The sequence below is a fragment of the Podarcis liolepis genome, assembly GCF_965112155.1.
Source record: "Podarcis liolepis genome assembly, chromosome: 1".
Classification (NCBI taxonomy): Eukaryota; Metazoa; Chordata; class Lepidosauria; order Squamata; family Lacertidae; genus Podarcis; species Podarcis liolepis.
Window position 1 is genome coordinate 101,201,064 of NC_139554.1, and position 13,490 is coordinate 101,214,553.

At 42.5% G+C, this 13,490-nt stretch overlaps 1 long non-coding RNA gene across 1 annotated transcript in view; it reads right to left on the reverse strand.

The window, feature by feature from the left end:
• Positions 1-663: 663 nt before the first annotated feature.
• Positions 664-13,490, reverse strand: part of LOC310703338 — an 80,674-nt gene continuing 67,847 nt past the window's right edge. Inside the window, exon 3 of the long non-coding RNA XR_014524087.1 lies at positions 664-690. This is a non-coding gene — a long non-coding RNA (uncharacterized lncRNA). The remainder of the gene's footprint in view (positions 691-13,490) is intronic.

The following is a 13,490-nucleotide window of genomic DNA, read 5'->3' on the forward strand; positions in this document are numbered from 1 at the left end:
GTATGAGCACCTCTGTTTCCCTGGTTGTTCTTTGGTTGCCCTACAATAATATTTTAAACTTAGAGGAGCTCAAAAAGTAATTGGCACTTCAGTGTAGGGAGCCAGCCAGCTGAACTGCAGAAACTATTCCTTGTAAACATCTCTGTTTACAGTCATTTATTGATTGATTTATCTCTTTTCCCCCCTGTGTCTTATCTCAAAAAGCCTGAAGTAGGTTCCTATGCATTTGAAGCAAACCATCAACTCAAAATATAGCCCGGAGAGCATCAGGTTTGAATCTCACAAAGCCCAATAAGGTTAAAATCACCCAACTATCTTTTTGTTTTTGATGCAACAGAAGCTGAACTTTAGTCATCAAACAGTAGCCCAGTTGGGAAGAACTTATAATGCCTCTGGACAATATTTTTCCTTTGAGGAGTTTTGATATGTAGGGAATTTCTAAAATTATGGATTAACAATCAAGAAAACTATCCAAGCTGCTACTGTCAGGTGTGAGTGAGTAAATGAACAGCATAGCAAGAAAAGGCTCTGCCAGTTGGTGCTCAAAGATCACAATGGGCCATACAGGAAGCGGTGATCACATTAGTATTTGTAAATGGGGGAAAGTACCTGTTATTGTTCTTCCGCATCTTCCGCTGTTACTACCTCTGAACTGTTTTCAAGGGCTGCATTATCCTATACAAGGCTGTGCTGTAGGGTATTAAAAAGAAGATTCATGAGGGTGTTTAACATGAAAGATTGTTAAGGATGAAATTCAATGAATACTTGTTAGAAATCTTCTTTGGACATCTAATTCTGGAATCTAATTCTGAGAAATCATGAGAAGACTTGCACCCTGCATTTTGTACAGTCCAGTACTGGAGACTTATAATCAAGGCTTACAACTCTTTTAAAACCTGCAAAAGCCTTTATTTCAAAGTAATCAATAGATTTTCTCATTAAAGTGTGCCTTCACAATGATGTAAAGGAATAAATAGTCCAAAGATATATGTTTGAGAGAGATTTTATATAATTTGCACAATTATCGTGAATGAGAAAGAGAATTCATTTTTATATATAGATATATTTACAAACTCGTTGTCCAGATATTCATTTTCTGACAGCACAGACCTATACATGTTTATAGTTCTTGAATCAGGAACCATGGCTACGGCAGACAATTCTAATATCACCTTCGCAATGCTCGTGCTTTTCCAGTAGCTCCCACAATGAATTGCATAACCTTTTGCGCAATTAGGACTTAATTTCACTCTTCTTGTGCAGTGTCCTGGGGCAAGAAACAGCTTCTCTGCGTGCAGAAGGCAATTTTGTCACATAGAAGGACACCTCTGGATGAAACTCAACATTGTGTGATGCCTTCTCAACTAATGCCACTTTACGCCAATAACTTCTGGTACAAATGGCAGTGGTTTTATATATATATATAAAGCACACACACACACACCTTGTATACTAAAAGGTTTACTCGCAGCCACCACCAAGTATAGGCTATAATTATTGATTGCTGTTGCTTTAGGGGGGCAGGGGGAACATATGGAAGAAGAAGTTAGAATGCACTTTTGGCTTGACATCACTATTTTTAACTGCAACACTTATTCAAATTAAAAGATGGCATGTGGAAACATTTTCCTTTCACTGCATATACTGTTAGCAGCAAAACCGTTAGCAATGTATGTAGTTAGCAGCACAATCCCGAGCCTGTAAAGTATGTGTTAGATTATAGTTGGGGGCATACATTTTTTTTCTATGGAAATAGAAGTTGCTACTTGGAAAAGACCTTCCTCAACCCAAGAAATGACTAATTCTGAGCATTATTCAAACATCATGCTGTAACTTGGATTACTGTGAAATAACTTCTCTCAAAAACAAATATACAGGGAAATCCTTATTATTTTAAACCTTGGCTATGTGGCTCTTCATCAAGTCCAAGCTTTCAGTTTTCTGTTGGAGCTCAGAATGGCTTGTGTTTATGCTTTTCAAACAAATCTCCTATCCAGGGAGCTTAAAGAGACAAAACTGTGTAGCGAAATCAATAGAACTGTATCATATCCTCTAACAGCCACTTCCCACCCCATTGTGAGTCCACCAGTGTTGGATTGGTATTTATCACATCAAACACATATGGCTACATCCACACCATATATTTGAAGCACTCTTAACTACCATAGTTCCCCCATAAGAATTGTGGGAACTGTAGGTTGTAAAGGGTGCTGAGAGTTGTTAGGAGACCTGCCACAGAGTTCTCAGCCCCCATTAACAAACGACTATTCCCAAGGTCCGGGTGTGTGTGTGTGACTGTTAAAGTGGTATAAAAGGTAAAGGTAAAGGGACCCCTGTCCATTAGGTCCAGTCGTGACCGACTCTGGGGTTGCGGCGCTCATCTCGCTTTATTGGCTGAGGGAGCCAGCGTACAGCTTCCGGGTCATGTGGCCAGCATGACCACGCCGCTTCTGGTGAACCAGAGCAGCGCACGGAAACGCTGTTTACCTTCTCGCTGGAGCGGTACCTATTTATCTACTTGCACTTTGATGTGCTTTCAAACTGCTAGGTTGGCAGGAGCAGGGACCGAGCAACGGGACCTCACCCTGTCGCAGGGATTCGAACTGCCGACCTTCTGATCGGCAGGTCCTAGGCTCTGTGGTTTAACCCACAGCGCAACCCACGTCCCGCCATAAAGTGGTATAATACAGCTTTAAATGTATGATGTGGATGTGACCATGTGCTCTAATACAGCTAGGGGTCAGATGCACATAGAACCAGGCTTCTGTGTGAGAGTTGTTCAGTGGAATCCGTGATTTGGACCTTGTGTAGAAATAAATGAGGTTTCCAGCCCAATAATGAGTTTCAAAGCTTTAGTGTGGAGCAGTCTTAAATACTAGTTATGAAAGATAAATGTTACAAAGAAACAACTTGCACCCAAGTAGCAGGCAATGCAGTTCAGTCCTTTAAGTCCTTTCTGCAGTTCAGTAAACTTTGCTCTCTCTGATCCCAGAGAGAGATTGTAAACTTGTTCATCATTGTGGAACTTAGCTTCATCTGCTGCTGCTGCTATTGCTAGCCATCAGTGACTTCTCAAGTTTCTTCTCCTGTGTTAAAAGATCTGTAGCTTGGGTTTCCCATGATAAGGAATCAGGCAGCCTAACCCTGTGAAACAGAAAAACACCAGTCTTCCACTTTCACCTAGAGTGGAACCTCTAGCTTAATGTAAAATTATCTGCTTTGCAAATGCAAATCTTTACAGAATTTTTAACTTCAGTGCATACTAAGATTGCATGTTATACACGTTAAACTTACAATTTTAACATTCTGCACTCCTAACTGAAGTGGATTGAAGAACTTTACACGTGAATAGGTATTCAGTTGTACTCATTATTCACTTCCCTGCTCCATCTGCCAAAATGGTGCCTACAAGTTGAAATCTTGACAGTGAGCTATTTGGAGGGAGGGGGAAAGCACATAAATAGTCTCCTTCTCACACTTTTTGACACAATGGTACATGCCCAAACTGCGTTTCTGAACTCTCCTTGACACTTTATGTATTTATCATGGCAAGCAATAATCAATCTCTCTGGTACCAATGGTAATATGCAGGGCTGCCAAGAGGAAGGTATAGGGACATCTTCACTGGGCTCAGAACTAGAAGGGGAACCAACTTCTCTTCTCTTTCATTAATTTTCAAGTCTCTAACCCCTTTGGACTGAAACTTATGAAGAAAATGCACAAACACCATTTAAACAACTGCTTTGTGGTATTTGAACTGGCTGTCTACTTTCAGTGTTTTTAACCAATGGATAAAGTCAGAACTGGGATTGGCAACTGCTACACAGAAATTCAAATTCAATGGTAAGACCCCAAATGAGCTTCAGAACAGATTCCTGGTTCATTTTGAGTGCATGTTTCACTCTAACATTTTCTTTCTAGATTCGGGTGATAGAGAAGGACTGCCTGTTTCATTTTAAAGAGATGTCCTGATTCGTTTGGAAGTTCTTTCCCCTTCCCCCTTGTAAGTGATTATTAGCCAGAGTAAATAATTGAGAAATCCAATATTTTAGTCTAGCAGTGTTTGGGCAATAGCATCTCCACCCAAAAGCAAAAGGTAGAAACAAAGGCAGGAATTCACTCTCTTTTTAATGTAGGTTGCATTTCTTGCCTCCCCCAAATGTTGTTTTCCTTGATTATGTAAAAAAATGGGGGGGGGCTACACATGCTAATACAAATACAGTGGTACCTCGGGTTACAAACACGTCGGGTTACACACACTTGGGGTTACAGACTCCGCTAACCCAGAAGTAGTACTTTGGGTTAAGAACTTTATCTCAGGATGAGAACAGAAATTGCTCGCCAGTGGCACGGCAGCAGCAGGAGACCCCATTAGCTAAAGTGGTACCTCAGGTTAAGAATGGTTTCAGGTTAAATGGGCCTCTGGAACAAATTAAGTTCATAACCAGAGGTACCACTGTAAGCCTCATTCCATGCCCAATAAGCATAGGACGCCTTTGCCCGGTGGCACATAGATTGCAGCAAAATACTGGACAAGTTTTGCCCAGTATCTTCTCTGTGCTATGGAATCATGGGGGAAAGCTGTCCCATGAGCCCTTGCTGCAGAGGGGTGAGGAAAACTTATATAAGGCTGCTTCCCCTGGAGCTCACAGCCATTTTGCTTTGAGAGCTAGTCCGGGCAAAACCTGCCATTAGCCTATATTGCAGGCAGGGCAGTACTGTGGCTAAGGAAGTGTGATTATATCAGCCCTGCAAAGTAGCCCAGTATTGTCATACTAATACTGCTGAGGGTCAGGGGCCAGGCTGAGAGAGATTACAGTAGGCCTGAAACTTAAGTGCAATTTGCTTACGCAGTCTCAGCCTTGCGCGCTGAGTGGCAGAAGATGTGCCATGTGAATGCTCTGCTTTGTAAGTTCTGATTTTTTTCTGAGGATGTGAATTTATCAATAGCTGAAAACTATGTGACATTGCCCTGAACATTACGAGTGAATATTCAAAAGATAAGTTGATGTATGCCTACTACTGCCCACTTGTAGTATCACATCTAGGCTGGCTCCGACTGTCCAACCAGCTGATGTGGTCTTACTGTATGTAACAAACTGTTCACCCCATTTCACTTGAAAAGCCTCTCCTGGGACTGAAACTATCTCATAATATTTACTTTTTGAACCATGTTCTTCTAATATTGCCAAGAATGATGCTTTTAAAAACACACAACAATCTTCTGGGATGAAATATGTGGTGCAAAACAGAGTGACTGAGTGTGACACAACCTCCTAATGACACATCAGGGCGATGGTACACATGCCTAACTTAGAAAGTATGGCGTGCTCTTTGAGTCTGCTGCTGAATGGCTCAAGTTGCCAATGGGGCTGGTCGAAACAGTACCGTGAACTAGTTTGTTAATCTTTGCAAAGGAGCAGCTTGCCAAGCTCGTTAATTTTGTGAATGTTTGAAAGAATTAGTAAATGTTGTATTCCAAAGCCCTTTTCTTAAAAAAAGTAACTATTCTATGAAAAATTAAATGTTAATTGGAGGCTAGGTCCCTGTTGTCTTTGTCCATGGAGTTTCCTTGGCAGGGATACTGGAGTGGCTTGCCGGTTCCTGCTCCAGGTGGATCACATTTGGTCAAAACTCTCCACTATGACCTGTCCATCTTGGGTGGCCCTGCACAGCATAGCTCATAGCTTCTCTGAGTTATTCAAGCCCCTTCACCACGGCAAGGCAGTGATCCATGAAGGGGGACGAGATGGTTGGACAGTGTTCTCAAAGTTACAAACATGAGTCTGACCAAACTGCGGGAGGCAGTGGAAGACAGGAGTGCCTGGCATGCTCTAGTCCATGGGGTCACGAAGAGTCGAACACGACTAAACGACTAAACAACAACAACAAAGTTCCTGTTCCTAAATTTATAAAACAACGTTTTCAGAAATACATGAAGTAGCTTTCGAGAAACAGTTTTTACATGCATGAACGAGGAAACTCTGGTTAGTTTAAGCTATGGTTTGTTGAAACAAGCCATTACAACAAACCATAGTTTACCCAGGTTTCCTTTGGATGGGATGTACCGTATTTTTCGTCCCATAGGACGCTCCGTCCCATAGGACGCACCTAGTTTTTTTGGGGGGAAATAAAGGGGAAAAAAATTCCTTTATTTCCCCCCCAAAAGCAGGTCGGGGAAACCGAACCAGGTCGAGGAACAGCGGGATGGCGGCGCTGCGCCTCCCTGCTGTCCCCCAAGCTTGTGGGGCTGGCCGATGTCTGCCCGGCGCGAGGGGTGCGCTGCTTCAGGGCGCCCTGCCCGCCGGGCGGCAGGCTGCTATCCGCAGCGTGGGGAGCCCTGCAGGGAACTCCTGCAAGGCTCCCCATGCTGCGGATGTCTGCCTGGCACGGGGGGCGCTCTGCTTCAGGGCGCCCCTCGTGCCAGGCGGCAGGCTGCTATCCGCAGCCTAGACATCTCTGCGGGACCTCCCGCAGGGCTGCCTAGGCTGCGAATGTGTTCCCGAAGCGCCGGGCACTCTGCTTTCAGGGCGCCCGATGCTCCGGGAAGCAGGCTGCTATCCGCAGCCTAGACAGCCCTGCGGGACCTCCCACAGGGCTGCCTAGGCTCCGGATGTCTTCCTGAAGCCTGGAGGGCGAGAGGGGTCGGTGCGCACCGACCCCTCTCGCTCTCCAAGCTTCAGCAAAAGCCTGCATTCGCCCCATAGGACGCACCCAGATTTCCCCTTCATTTTTGGAGGGGAAAAAGTGCGTCCTATAGGGCGAAAAATACGGTAATTATAAACTCTTGTTAGTTTATAATAGGGAGTGTGTGTAACTGATCTTTCATGGCCATGGCACAAGATGAGTTGGGAGAGGGGAATGGGTGAGCCTGGAGTTTACTTTTGCTTATTTGCATAATGTCCAAAATAGGCCTATTTTAGCTTTCCAGCCTATCACAATCATGTGGTATATTAATTCAGATATAACCCAAGCATAGATAAGCTCCAGGCAGCAACTGAGATAAATATAGAACCAGAAAGTACGTTTTGCATGTTTGGTGTGGGCAATGCTTTGAATCTCCTCTTCTGACCAAACGAACTGCCAAAAAATCCTAAGTGTGCCCACTGTATAGGAAGAGCTTGGTTAAGTTCTAAGTTACGTTAGGCACCTGAAGACAATCCTCTGTAATTTTGGTCAATGTCCCCAAATCTACAGAAGACATCAAGAAGTGCTCAGGTTTTTCCAGAAAAGCCATGTAGAAAAGTTGCAGTGCCATGGCCTGGGAGGTAGGGAACATTTCAGTTACCAAGTCAATTTTACTGCATATCAGAAAGAAAGAAAGAAAGAAAGAAAGAAAGAAAGAAAGAAAGAAACCACAGGAAAGGGACAGTATCCCTTGACTGTGGTAAAAGCATTAAGTTCAGATCTGGCTTGGCACAGCATTTTGGCTTTGCAAGGTATGGATTGCAGAAGAGCAGCATGATGACTCAGGAAAAGCCGGAAGAGTAGGTTATGTGCATTGGAAAGAGCTTGGGTCAGCTGCCTCTTATGTTGGGTGGATTATAGTAAAAGGGTAAGGTGTATGGAATCATAGCAGATATAACAATCCCAATATCTCAACCATGGTTGTGAGATTGTGAGGGGAATGCAGGATTGCCCTTCTCCCATTTCATCTTAGCTGAGGTTTTTGTGTTGCTTCAGGGACAGCACTCTTAAATGACCATCTCAAGATAGTGATTGAGGAGGCTTTTTGCAGATGAAAGGAGCTAGTTTGTGCCAAGTGCAAAAGATTTCACCTTGCACCAGAGCATGCTAGGTTGATGAAGAAGCAATGGCTGTTCTCACTTTGAGAACAGAAAATCTAGCAGTTTTTCAATTCTTCTTTTGGGAAAAAAACACACAAAGATTTGGAATCCTTGTTTTAACATTATATAATTTATTCCACCTTCACACCTTAGACTGTCTTTACACTGTCTTTAGACAGTGAATGGAATGCCCATTTTTTAGAATGGTAAGGGAAAATATATTTTCTGATGCTATTTTCTCAGAATTTAAAATGGCGGTGGTGGAAGGCACCCTTCCCTATTAAACAGCAAGGTGTAAGGAGGCCAAGCAAATTACACATCTAACAGAATAATGAACTATTTTATCTATTTTTTTATATATATAGAACTTTCAAAGGGCCTCCAAATTAGGATCCTGCATCATTAAGCATTTGACATTTGTCCAGTTAAAACTATTGACTCATGCTTTCATTTCTTCCCCTGCAAATTACTACAGTGCCACAGCTGATCTGACTATATTTTCCATTTCTTATAAATAGCCACAAGAAAAGTATTAATTATCCGTGTGCGAATTAATGCACCAACTGCCTTAACCTTTCAGGTTTTCTTAAACGCCAGCATAACAAGGCATATCCATGGCAGCAAATGTGATTTATGACAAGAATTTTTAATTTCTGTTTTTAAATATGTTACCCACCGATCTGCATACATTTAAATGTGCCCCTAACACTTTTCTCTGTCTTGAGGCTGTTGTTTAATATTCAAGGATGATTTTTGTCCACATACATTTTGGTCTATGTCACCTCAGATTAAATTATTACTCTTTGCAGCCTTTTCGGAGCAGGCCCCGGGCCCTTATTTACAAGAATCAATGAGATAGTAATGAAAATCCATTTTTCATACTATCAGCTCTGGCCTGCTTTTATTTAGTTAGCTGTGTCTAAGCAAGCAATTCATTTTGTGAAAATGTCATGTTGATAAAAAGAGGGAGAGAAAGAAAGAGAGAGGGATGAGCAGAGAAAGGGTTAATCGTGAAATAAAGCTTCCCCGTCCTCCACACTCGCCAGGCTAAAATATTCCGAAAACAGTAAAATATATTTTTTTCCAAAAAAAATAAAATAAAATGTTTTCTTAATGTATGCAAAGTAATGTATATTGACACACACACAAGCCTTTTCATGATGAATATTGAAATATATATGCAAAGCACAGGAAACGTGTAACATGTTATAGATCTTTCAGTGTACATTTAGAGGAAATGAGCCATTTATATTCCACAATTTAGTGAATACCTACTGTTTATTGGGACAGAACACATAGGAGTGTATTTGTCTTAGTAATTTATTTAGGTAAATATATTTATTCTTCTAGGGGTTCTTTGTGCTTCTCTTCCCCCCCTCCCCCCAGTTCTATAGTACTAGGCATAAATATTTAACCATGCATTGTCTCAAATGTTATTCATGTAATTTATCAAAGAAAACAGTAGAGTTTTAATAACTTTAAAGGCCGCACCTTCAGTTAAACCTGAGAGTGATCTAACATGCAGGCATACGGACCTTGCGCCTTCTTCGCATACAACAAAAAAAGGACAAAGACCATAAGGGCTGCCATCTGGCTAAGCTTCAACCAGCCCAGCTGCTTGTTATATCACCTGGCTAACCTTGTTTTTCCAAGGCTGGTGTTGCTGGTTAGACAAAAAGGCATCTCTTTCAGCATTTCACAAGTGAAAATAGGGGTGTTCTTGTGAACTTATATAACTGTAATTGCAACAAGAATTACTGCCCCCTCTTTCCCCACAGCTACACATTCCTGAACGCTGCCCTCTGCCAGCTGTGTGCTCACTTGCTCTGCAGAAGCCTGGCATCCTGCTCTGGCTTTGAAGCAGAGCATCTTGATAAACCAGCCGGACCATCACAAAATGCTAAGATGACTGTTTCATTAACACAACAAAACCTGGTTGTGTAGGAAGGATGGAGAACCTGCAGCACCCCCCCCCCCATGTTTCTGGGCTCTATCTCCCACCAGACCAAACTAGCGTGGTCAGGCAATTTGTGTGGGCCTCATTACAGATGAAAGAAGGTCTCTTAAAACAACAGCTGTTTTGCCTTTCTTAGAGCAGCAGCAGTGGGAGCACCAGTGACAACAATAACAACAACAATGATTCCTGTGTCTCTCTGAAGACTAATGTACTTGTGCTTGAGTTTTCACTGACAAGAACTTGCTTCCTCAGATGAATGACAGGGGCAGTGAAGGTGGCATTCTAAACAGGTGTATGGAATGTAAGAGTTAAAATGCTGGCAAATGCTTCACAAATGTGGAAAACTGAATTTAAGATTGAAAGAAACAAGAAACCAAAATTGTCAGTTCACCCATCCCAGATCAGATCCTCCAAACTGGGGATTCTGGGGACTGAAAATGAACCCTCTGCATGTACAGTGGTGCCCCACAAGACGAATGCCTCACAAGACGAAAAACTCGCTAGACGAAAGGGTTTTGCGGTTTTTGAGCTGCTTCGCAAGACGAATTTCCCTATGGGCTTGCTTTGCAAGATGAAAACGTCTTGCAAGTTTGTTTCCTTTTTCTTAACACCGTTAATACAGTTGCGACTTGACTTCGAGGAGCAACTCATAGAACGTGGTGTGTTAGCCTTTTTTGAGTTTTTTTGTGATTTTTGAAGCTTTTCCAAAACTTTTCCGACACCGTGCTTCGCAAGACGAAAAATTCGCTAGATGAAAAAACTCGCGGAATGAATTAATTTCGTCTTGCGAGGCACCACTGTATATCAAGTGTTGTTCTCCAACGAAGCTGCTATGCCCAGCCAAGGACCTCTCCTGTTTTCTCACAGCAAATGAAGCAGAGCAACATTCTCTGCTGCCCTCTTTTTTTACACCCTAGTACTCAAATCAGACATTTAAGAGTCAGCCCCATAGCTTCTTCTCTGCTTTTAATATTCCTTGCTAACACCAATGTGCTTTTCTGACCAGTTCTGGGGTATGGAGCATCGACAACCCGCTTTTGAAATTAATTACGTACTTGAATGCTTTTTTCTTTTTTTTAAGACAAAATGAGTCTTTGCAAATCACTTTTGTCTGGATGAATATAGATGCTGGCATGGGCATTTTTGCATTGCCCAATGCATCCCAACACATGGAAACATTTTGAAAATATAAATAAGTTGTTCTGGTGTCCTGAATCATCATCCGTCAGACATATTAACAGAAAGCGAAAAGGATAAGGATTCAAACGTAACCATCATATAAATTATGCACATTAGCCAAGAATCACTTTGCAGTATAAAATGTTTTCCTGGGAACCAAGAGAAGGGAATCCCATTCTATAATATGTTGGTGGTTGCTGTTTCCTGAGCAAACGTCTTTGACTCCACCAGAGCATGTAAGAGCTCTGTCTGGCAAGAATCATCAAGCGCCTGGTGGGTCATGCAAATCCTAGAAGACCATGATGCTGTCTGCATAAGAGGCTGACCTACATGCTCTGCCTCAAGTGAGTGTCTCTTCAAAAGAGCCCTTAGGGTGTGTAATGTCAACACTCATATTTTGTCTGCTTTGGATAAACAAAAAACCCTATAGTTAAATCATATTTAAAACTGTACGCTAGCTTGCCAAGGGGAAGGAAATTTATAGATGCATTTTCTCAGATGTTCCTCCTCCCTTGCTAAGTACAGTCTGTGCAGAAACATTTCTTTAGTTCACTTTAAGTGGAGGACAGGTATAGGCTCTATGGTGGAACTTACAGCTAACATTTCATATCAAAATGTTATTTTAAGAAATGGGGGTTTCATCCATACATAGGGAGCTCAGGAATGAACTCTTATGTTCATGCATAAAGGATGAACTATGGAATTTGCTGCCACAAGATATAGTAAAGGCCCCCAATTTGAATGGCATGAAAGAGGATTAGACAAATTCATGGAGAATAAAGTGACCAATTGTTACTAGCCCTGATGGTTATTACCTTCAGTGTTAGAGGCAGTATGACTCTGAATACCATCTTCTGGGAACTGCAAATAAGGAGAGTGGTTCCCATGGGATTCTGCATTTAGGTGGGCCATTGATATGATCCAGGAAGTTTCTTTGTATGTTCTTAAGTAGGACATTGAAATACAGATGTGCCTGCTCCTCTTGTATATTATAGGGTGTGTGGTTTTTTTTTTAAAAAAATAATTATGTATTTTATGTAGCTTGGATGATTTTTTTTCTTCTGACATGACTTCTGTCTAGTAGCTGCATGGGGAAACATGAATTACAACATGAGCCCTAAATGTAACAATATGAACTGGAATATGAGAAATAATTCACAAATTTTCATTATCTTTGAAGATGCCTGTTTTTACTGCTCTGTGTTGAAAAGTTTGAAGGCTCCTAAGTCTAATGAGCATGAAATTCTCTGGGGTATTTCTGTCTGTGGGCTTGCAGGGTTCACTTCGCTTGCAATCCTGGAGCCTCATTAGTTATGTTCAACAAAGCGCAAGGCCAAAGAACTGTGTTCTAGAAATACGTAAGTATGTGCATAGCACACAAAAAAACCACTGACATTTACCTCAGCCTGATGAAAAAAAAGGAAACCTCACACAAACAGCAGCAGGTGCTGTTGCTGCAAGTGAAACAGGGCAAACCGTAAGCACAAACTGTGTGCGATTGGGTTGTATTTAGGAACCGTACTTTTCTGAAAAGACAGTTGATCTTCATAATTGCTGTAGTAGCTACACTGATAACTCTCACACTATGGGCAAGGTTTAGAAAAGGACTCATGTAACACACAATCCTGTGCAAGTTTACTCAGAACTTAGCCCTGTGGAGTTCAGTAGGGCTTCCAACCAAGTGCGTGTAAACAGGGAGCTATCCTAAACCCACGGGGCCACTCCCGGTGAAGGTGAGGATTCAGTGGCAGTGCCCCTCTGCCTGGCTGCAACTGAAGCTGCTGGCAGGGATAGCATGGAAGGTCTCCACCACTGCGGAAGCTCCTCCGCACCTGAAAAAGATGTGGGCTGTTTGAGAGCTACTACTGCAAGGCCCTGAAATGGCCTTTCCAGTGTGGAGTAGGCTAGATCCTTAGCAGCTCCATGGCCAGGTGGGGAGTCCATTCTGAGATCTTCTGCTGCACTAGCCTACAGCTGGCACAGCAAAAAGGGTGGGAGGGAAGCAGAGAGAGTAGTGTGGTGTAGTGGTTAAGAGCGGTAGATTCGTAATCTGGGGAACCGGGTTCACATCTCCGCTCCTCCACATGCAGCTGCTGGGTGACCTTGGGCTAGTCACACTTCTCTGAAGTCTCTCAGCCCCACTCACCTCACAGAGTGTTTGTTGTGGGGAAGGAAGGTAAAGGAGAATGTTAGCCACTTTGGGACTCCTTTGGGTAGTGATAAAGCGGGATATCAAATCCAAACTCCTCCTCCTCCTCCTCCTCCTCTTCTTCTTCTTCTTGTTCTTCTTCTTCCCCTATGTCCCAGCTCTACTGCCCCTGAGCCAAATGATCCTGAGTTAGAATTGCAGCCTTTTCTGCTCACTCAGACCAATAATCCACCAACATCATAGTTTGTTCATTTACACGGTTCCAGCTGTTGTGCCTTACTGCATTTTCCAGCAACAGTAGCTAAAGTCTGCATTGTGCAAATGCTATTCTGCAGCCGTTTTGCCACTTTTTTGACTCGGCAATAAGAAACTGCTTTTAGAGAGAAGTGATCGCTGAATCTTCATCTCAAGGGCATCT